This window comes from Hyaena hyaena, unplaced genomic scaffold (assembly GCF_003009895.1).
Source record: "Hyaena hyaena isolate Hyena2069 unplaced genomic scaffold, ASM300989v1 scaffold_112, whole genome shotgun sequence".
NCBI classification, from domain to species: domain Eukaryota; kingdom Metazoa; phylum Chordata; class Mammalia; order Carnivora; family Hyaenidae; genus Hyaena; species Hyaena hyaena.
The window spans coordinates 550698-559744 of NW_024080744.1; the positions used below are offsets into that span (position 1 = coordinate 550698).

Below are 9047 nucleotides of genomic sequence, written 5' to 3' on the forward strand. Positions count from 1 at the left end.
TGCTTTCTCTCCCTCTCCCTCTGCCCTTCCCCCACTCGTGGGTGCTCTCTGTCTCTTTCTGTCTCTCTCAAAATAAATAAATAAAATAAACTTAAAAAAAAAACTAGCCAGGCATAAAGGTCATTAGCATTCAACGTCCAAACTCTCTGAAATATAGCACAATACCAACTCTTCTGCTTTCTAACACGTCTGGATAGAGACATTTATTTTTTGCAATTCCTTCTCTGCTGTCCCTACATGCCTCCTCTAGAATTCCCAGTGCTCCCTTTGCATGGGAAGGTTGTCAGAAGCATTTGCGTGTGGGATTCTAGAAAAACAAAAGACAAAAGCAACTAACAATACTAAAATGCTCTCTCACAAAGTAGCTGTGGATTCTGTTTTTGTTTTTTAATCTAAAACATATTATTGTCTCTTTGGAAATGGCCACCAAACTGAAATGGTTGAAAAAATGTCACAGCTCCTGGACTCTCAAAAGATCATCCACTGTGATGAAGTCTCCCCAACGATGGCCTCTCACAACTGGAAATCTCTCACCTATTATTGCTACAAAGGTCAGAAACCACAGGGACAAAGCAAATGCTAAGAGAATATTTCCAACTTCCAAGCCGATGCCTGAAAAAACTGAGAGAGAGCCTTACATTAACACATATATAACCTTGGGGTCACCCCCAAAGATAGCATTTGGAGCCACCTTGCTATCTCTATCTCCCTAATTCTTTAATTACAATCACCTTCTTCTTCCCAGTCTCTTATACCGGGGACTCATTGCTCCCCACCCCCTGAGCTTCACCCTCAGTGATTCTGATTTAATTATTTTGGGGTGGATCCCAAGCACTGGTATATTTAAGCTCTCCAAGTAATACTCTGTGGTCATATTTGTGTCACTGTATCTGCTCTTAACTTGTCCATTGCCCTTCTTTAAAAAACAAGCAAAAAGTGGACTAGATTTGAGAACTCATAAGCCTTCCCCTTATTTAAATCCTATAGATTATTAAATTATACAACTAGCCAAATACTTCATTGCAAGGCTTTAGAGAATTGGATATTAAAACAAAGTTGAGCCCTTTCATGAAGGTGGCGCCAAAGGTGAAGAAGGAAGCCCCTGCCCCTCCCAAAGCCAAAGCAAAGGCTTTGAAGGCCAAGAAAGCAGTGCTGAAAGGCGTCCACAGTCATAAAAAAAAAAAAAAAAAAAAAAAAGGAGATCCACATGTCACCTACATTCTGACGGCCCAAGACACTGCATCTCCAAAGGCAGCCCAAATATCCTCAAAAGAGTGCCCCCAGGAGAAACAAGCTCCCTTGACCACTATGCTATCAACAAGCTCCCCCTGACTACAGAGTCCGCCATGAAGAAAATAGAAGACAACAACACTCTTGAGTTCATTGTGGATGTCAAGGCCATCAAGCACCAGATCCAACAGGCTATGAAGAAGCTCTATTGACGTGGCCAAGGTCAACACTCTGATGAGGCCCAATGGAGCAAAGAAAGTGTATATGTTCGACTGGCTCCTGACTATGATGCTTTGGATATTGCCAACAAAATTGGGACCATCTAAACTGAGTCCAGCTGGCTAAATCTAAATCTAAGTTTTTTCACCAAAAACAAAAAAAAATTAATAAATAAAACAAAGTTGAGAATAGGTAACAGGACTTGGTTTCAGATGTTGTGCATAGAGGAAAGATCCTGAAGGTTGTCGCTTGCTTCCTTGCCTTAAAAATATACCAGTGATGGGTGCCTGGGTGGTTCAGTCACCGCTGAACCACCCAGGGCCAGGACATGATCTCAAGTCATAGGTTAAACTGAGGTCATAATCTTGCAGTTCATGGGTTCAAGTCCCACATCAGGCTCTCTGCTGACAGCTCAGAGCCTGGAGCATACTTCGGCTTCCCTGGTTCCCTCTCTCTCTGCCCTTCCTCCCACTCATGTTCTATCTCTCCCTGTCTCTCAATGGTGAATAAATGTTAAAAGAAAATTTTTTTTTAAATGTTTTTTTTATTTCTAGGAGAGAGAGAGAGAGACAGCGTGAGCAGGGGAGGGTCAGAGAGAGAGGGAGTCACAGACTCCGAAACAGGCTCCAGGCTCCGAGCTGGCAGTCAGCACAGAGCCCGACGCGGGGCTCGAACCCACGAACTGAGAGATCATGACCTAAGCGAAAGTCTGACGCTCAACCGACTAAGCCACTCAGGCGCCCCAAAAGAAAATTTTAAACATATATACCAGTGACCTTGGGAAAGTTACATTCACAGTGCATTGTTTAGAAAATTGGAATCTGAATCCAGCACTATCCACTAGCAAGTTGTACGGTATAATTTGTTTGGTGATTTCAGGCAATGATGTAATGACGTCTCTCGTAAAGCATTCATTCAACAGAGATTTGTAGAGTTCCCTAAATAAAACTAAAAACATAAAGTGATGGAAAACCACACTTTGGATAACTCTGGGATGGAAATGAAAGACAAAGAGATAACCAGCCCTTGTCATGAACCAACAATTGCCCATATAGCTGTAGCAAAATTCCTCTTTACTAAAAGTTGTATGAAATCACTTCTTTAAACTAAGATGTCCTTTATCCAAAATCTTATTACCTTTTATGAGCTCTGGAATGCTCAGGCAATGTAATGTTCCACTTTTATTTCCAGATGAAAAAAATAAAGCAGTGGAGTGTTCAGATCAAGTTCTTGGCTTTGTTGTAAAGCAGATCTCGCCTGGATCCCAGCTCTGCACTTGGGACTGAGAGGCCTATGGTAAATAAGTAACGTGTCTCCAGTGCCCTCATCTCTAAACGAAGATAATAATATTCCCCACCTCACAGAGGTATGAGAACTAACCTTAATAAAGCATGAATACTCAATAATCTTGATTAGTACTATTATTTATTGTTGTTATTATAAATTAGCTTTATTCTGGGGCGCCTGGGTGGCTTAGTCGGTTAAGCGTCCGACTTTCGCTTGGGTCATGATCTCGCGGTTCGTGGGTTCGAGCCCCGCGTCGGGCTCTGTGCTGACTGCCGGCTCAGAGCCTGGAGCCTGTTTCAGTCTGTGCCTCCCTCTCTCTCTGACCCTCCCCTGCTCACGTTATCTCTCTCTCTCCTAGGAATAAATAAAAAATATTTAAAAAAAAAATTAGCTTTATTCTACAGACAAAGAAACTGAGGCACAGAGAGCCTAAGTAGCTTGTCCGTGGGGACACAGCAAGGTAGTAATAGAGCCAAGACTTCAGCCTGAATAATGTAGCCCCAAAATCTACACTTTTAATCCCTCTCTAGCATTTTTGATATTCTATCACTTCTAGAACTTTCAATAGCACATTAAATTCATGCAACTCTCTACACCTTTTAAAAGGTTACATATGTCAGAGTATTTCAACATTACTACTCTGGAGAAAGCCAAGTAGAAGTTGTTATTGTTCCTATCTTATTCTTGAGGGTGTTGAGCTCAGAGGGTTAGTGCCCTGCCCAAGGACACCAAGTTAATGAGTAGCAAAGTACGGACTCAGACTATGTCCTGAGTCCTCGGGCAGCATCATCCACCAGAAGAGATGCTCAGAGACCCCAAAATATACTGAACTTTCAAGATGATCATACCTAAGGCAAAAACAAGAGTCTATCTTCAAAAAAGATGGGGCTTAAAATGCTGCAAAGCATTTTCCTCTTAGGAAAGTTATTACTGATTGTCAAGTCTACATAATGAGACGTTATGATGTGGTCAGGTAAATCAAGAGGTAGTGTTCCACACACCCTAGTAGTTGTCTACAAGTCCCAGCCAATGCCACCAATTCACTTGGAAGCTTTCCTAAGATGCAGCTCATTGTATTAGGTATCACAGTATTCCTTTTCTTAAGGGTAAAGCCTTGGTGACTGAGATTATCATCACTCAAGGCCAGGAAGCGAGATGTGATACAGAGATCATGAGGTTCTTTGAAAACCCTAGATGCGTAATGCTTTTTTACCTTGACATTTCTCACCCTCTTCAGACCCATCTACCTCGTATTTTTACACCAGAGAAACAAAGATACGATGCTGCTTCATGGGTCAAACGACATCTATGCTGGTGCCTTAATACTGCAACATTATCAGTAGGGTGCTTATATCACAAGAATCTTAAGCATTCAGGCAAATGGGATGAACTGCACCCGGCAGTAATGATGTGGATGCACTGATTTCTGTGCCAAGCCTAGAGGCTGGAACATTGGCTTAGACACATATACCCAGCACAGCAAGACGGTTGGCAAAGAGAATTGGAAGAAAGGGCAGTGCTTTTTATCCTTATTGCTGGTTTACAAACAACAAAATCCCATGCCGGCCTGAGACACAAGCCACTTCTCTGAGTTCATGTCAATCTTTGAGTAGCACTATCGGCTACTAGATAAAAACTGAGCCTAAAAGTAAAATGTACCTTTTGAAACCACACAGACTTCTGTCTAGGCATTTCGATCAGATCTTTGCTCTTGGACAGAGCTTTAAGTGGCAAGGAGCTGGAGGAAACTCTTTGAGATCCTCCAAAAAGAATTTCTTGAACTGTGAAGGAAGAGTTTTCTCTAACTGCACAAGGGAGAAAATACACGAAAACTGGTAAGCAAGGGAAGAATAATTTGCCCATATGTGCAGACCCAAGGCTATGGGGCATTCACCCCAAGTACGCCCTGCATCCTACTGTCATTGCAATCAGCACTGCCCTAACCACAGACAATGTGACACATGGACCTTGGGGGAAACATTTCATTGCCCTTGTAATATGCAAATTTCCTTTAAACTAGGCATTTGGAAGTTCAAAAGATAAATGTTCTAATAGACCTTAAAACGTATTAAACACATGCAAAATTTAACCCTCAAGTCTGAAATGTGCATTTTCTTCTGATGTTAGAGGCATACACGTGAAAGAATTCTTTCCAAGAATAGATGTGAAATGAGGGTATGCCACTGGTCATGTGCCACCATCTAGACCGTTGTGATTCAGTGGGATAAAGCTGTTTCCCTTGACCCTTATCCCACTGTACGGAAGCCATCTATTCATATGTCTGTCTCTCCCAATAGACCAGAAGTTTCTCAAGGGCAGGACACATATTTTATTTCTCTGTGTATACTCAGTCCCCAACACAGGAAGATGAATATATATTCATAAATATTTGTTTACATGGACTAAATTATGAGTCCAGAAACCTAATCTGCTCTTCAGATGCTGCCACCAACCTAGTGTTTATAGACCAAACACAAAACTCTGCCTCCCTCCAGATACAAACACCGTTGTGCTGGTTTCCAGATTGTGAAGCCAGCTCTATGTGCATGTAGCATCTATAACTGTATTTGACAAAATGAAATAAAATAGAATACTTAGACACCTTAGTGGCTCTGCCCTTGTAGAGAATGAGACAAGCTGAAAATGCCTGCCATTCTCTAAATTTCAATGTGCAGCACTTCAAACACTTAATAATTGTTCTTCTCATTTCGCTCTCTGCTCAAAGAGGTCTTCTCTGCCCACCATTCTAAAATAAGACCTGTGTGTAATCCCTAGCAAGTTACCTTGCTTTATTTCTTCATACCAGAAGTCAACATCTGGAAGTACATGACAATACACATTTGTTTCCCCCAGAATGGGCTCTCCATGTGGGCAAGGGCCTTGTCTGAGTGTGTACGGCCACCTTCCCGTCACCTAGAATTGTAGGTGCTTGATAAATAGCTGTTGGATGGATGGATGGGTGCTAGTCATGGCAACTATTTAGAAGGAGCCTGATTTTGTTTTCAAGTATCTTGAATGAAAACCGTATCGACGTTAACACACAAGTCATTTAGTGGGGCAGGCGATGACCTCCACATCTGACAGGTATTAAGAGAAATGAAGTATAGTATTATTTTCAGATGGAAGACCCCAAACACTTAGAATGGCATTGCAGCTTGGTGGGTGTGTGGCTTCACAATGTTAACAAAATATTTGAAGAGTCAGTCACGGGATTCCATATTCCAAGCTCCTGAAACGACTTTGTAGCAATTGATAACCAGCAATAAGCACATAACAATCTTTGTCTCGCATAGAGAACTACTGTCATGGGTATACGTCAAATGCTGATGTTCAATACATTTTCTAGGATTTTGTTCATCATGCCTTATATATACTAGGCACTCAATAGCCATTTGTTGACTCAATTTGATTGATCTCAGTTAAAATAGGCTTTGAAAATGTTAACAAGAGTAATGCCCCATGGGGCAACCTTTATGCATTCACAAAAAAAATATATATGAATTTGGAACAAATACTGTACTCTAAGGAATCAAAATTGCAAAGTAAATTAATTCTTAAGAAGATTTATATGACCAAATTTTAATTCCTTGAATGGTACCTTTTCAAATCCAATCTAAAATGTCTAGTATGTTTTTAATCTAATATAATCCAATGAGCTTTAATAAGCAAAGTTGTTCCCAGTAGGGCCAAAACCCAGCTATTCCATTTTTGTAACCTTCTGTGTAAAGGAATGAGCTGAACTAATTTTTTCTGAATTTTTTATATTTAATCAACAACATCATTGCCAAAGAAAACCACTTTTCAGAAGCCTCTCTATCCTGGTTTATAACTTATAATCAAAAACTGGAATTTTGCATCTGATGGGCTTTAGTGTGTAACATTATACTGTCATATTTTTGATGCCATAGTTAAAAGTAAGAGATAGTTTCCATTATAAAAATTTTCCCATAGCCTGGTTACCCAGTGAAAAACATTTTCCTACAAAAATGGTCTTTGCAACTCATAGGTTAGAAATTATTGTGGGTAATTTTTTTAAAGAACATCAAGAATTTTTTATTGGCTTCCGATAACCTATATTCATTAGTCACATCACTGGTCTTTAAGGTTTATATACAGGATGAGGCAGTGTGATAGTAGTGGTCCATGCAAACAAAGAAATGACAGTTTTAAAAATCTTGAAACTTGAACCCCCTATCCTTATCCAGTTAGAGCTATACGGATTGATTTCATCTACAGCCTGTTCTCAGTAACAGGAGAAAAAAATGGAAATCGGGGCATAAATATGAGGTCCAGAACAATCCAGTAAGCTTGCAAATAACAGATATATGACAGTGGGTCTTTAAAAATCTACCTCAGCTCTGGACTTCGACCCTTGGTCCCTCTAGGGGATAAGGATGCTTGGAAATCTGATCTGTCCCGACAGGGTGAGGCAACCTTCTATGACCTTCCCAGAGCCCCGCTGTGCCCATGCCTCAGAGGCCAGCACACTTCACCCTGAACTGTGAGCTTCCTTTAATTGTATACTTCACTTTCATTTTCCCTTACAGTCCTGGTTTGGGGAACTTCTCTGTCTTCTGTTCTGTTCTGTTCTGTTCTGTTCTGTTCAGAAAACTGGAAACGACCCAAATGTCATCCATAGGGGACTCGTTCAATAAGATGTGTGACATCCCAACAATGGAAGATCTGCTGCCTTTAAAAGAATGTGATTGATATGTACTGATGGGGGAAAGGTCCAAGGTATATTATCAAGTCTTAAAAAAGAAAAATGCCAAGTTCTTCTAAAAAGTTCTAAATCTATGCATATGCCTGTACTAACAGATGCATGGGGGGGATATCACAGGACATTACACTAAGTGATAAACAGTGGTCGTCTGCAGGCAGTCTCTGGCAAAAGAGGGAGGACCACAGGGGTGCCTGGGTGGCTCAGTCGGTTAAGCGGTTAAGCGTCTGGCTTCGGCTCAGTTCATGATCTCCTGGTTCGAGTGAGCATCCGGCTCTGTGCTGACAGCTCAGAGCCTGGAGCTTGCTTTGGATTCTGTGTCCTCGCTCTCTCTCTCTCTCTCTCTCTCTCTCTCTCTCTTTCTCTCTCTCTGTCCCTCTCCAGCTCACACTCTGTCTCTCTCTCTCAAAAATAAACATTTAAAAAGAGAGAGGACCACAAAGAACTTTCATTTTCTATGTGATATAGGCTTGCAGTTTTGTAAGAAAAGTCTTTTGTTAGAAGTCTGTATAAATTTTGTAATCAGAGGGGCACCTGACTGAATCAGTCAGTTGAGCATCCAACTTGGGCTCAGGTCATGATCTCACAGTTTGTGGGTTTGAGCCCCACATCGGGGGGCTCACTGCTATCAGCACAGAGCCCGCTCTGGATTCTCTGCCCCCCTCTCTCTCTTCTCCTCTCTTGTTTGTGTGCTCTTTCTCTCTCTCTCTCAAAAATAAATAAACATTTTTTTTAAAAAGCTAAATTATGTAGTCAGAAAATAAAATGTTTCTAAGATAATGAAAAAAGATTGATTAAGACATTAGGACATTCTATAATAAACATACTAGGGTAAATCAAGTCTGAGCACGCATGAATCTCTGCAATATCTATGACCAGAACTTAGAAGTCTATGAGCCATTGAAATTATATGAAAATCTTCATGCATATTTGCATTTTCTGGAGATAGTCTCCATACCTTTCATCAGATTCTTTAAGTGTCTGAGACCCAAAAGAAAGTCACGAACCATGATTCTACCAGAAACCAAGATAATTGTTCCATCCCTCCATTCATTTTTTTTATCATCTTATCATGAAACATTTTATTAATACTTAATTTCATGGTTCCTGCCAAAGGTAAAGTCTATAAGCAGCACCAAAGTATAAAATCCATGGTTTTTAGTCTCTGCCCCTACTTAAAGAGACTCACAAATGCCGTAACAGCAATCCTGAGAACAGGATAAAAAGTCACACCTGCTAGACTTGGGGGAGGGAAACTCCTAACAGGCACTGAAACCCTGTAATTGTTCAGGATTTGAGGACAGTTGTCCAAGGCACTAATAGCCCTATTTTATCCATAAAAATAAGGAATTTGTAAAATAGGGGTGGGGAAAGTGGGGAGTGAGGTACAGGGATTCTGGGGGCAGCGGGGAGAAGTCATCGTTGCATTTGAATTAAGGGAACCCCATTGGATGAGTGGGGTTAATTTAATCAGCAAAGCAAAACTCAGTGCAATTTTGTTATCAGCCTTAAATTGTTCAAAAGAGCCTCCAATCACAAATGTACACTTAAAAATACAGCAAAAGTCATGTTGCTTTGATCTTATGTTAAT

General features: G+C 40.7%; 1 pseudogene; it reads left to right on the forward strand.

The window, feature by feature from the left end:
- Window positions 1-1068: 1068 nt before the first annotated feature.
- LOC120234601 lies at window positions 1069-1556 on the forward strand (annotated as a pseudogene).
- Window positions 1557-9047: the final 7491 nt, after the last annotated feature.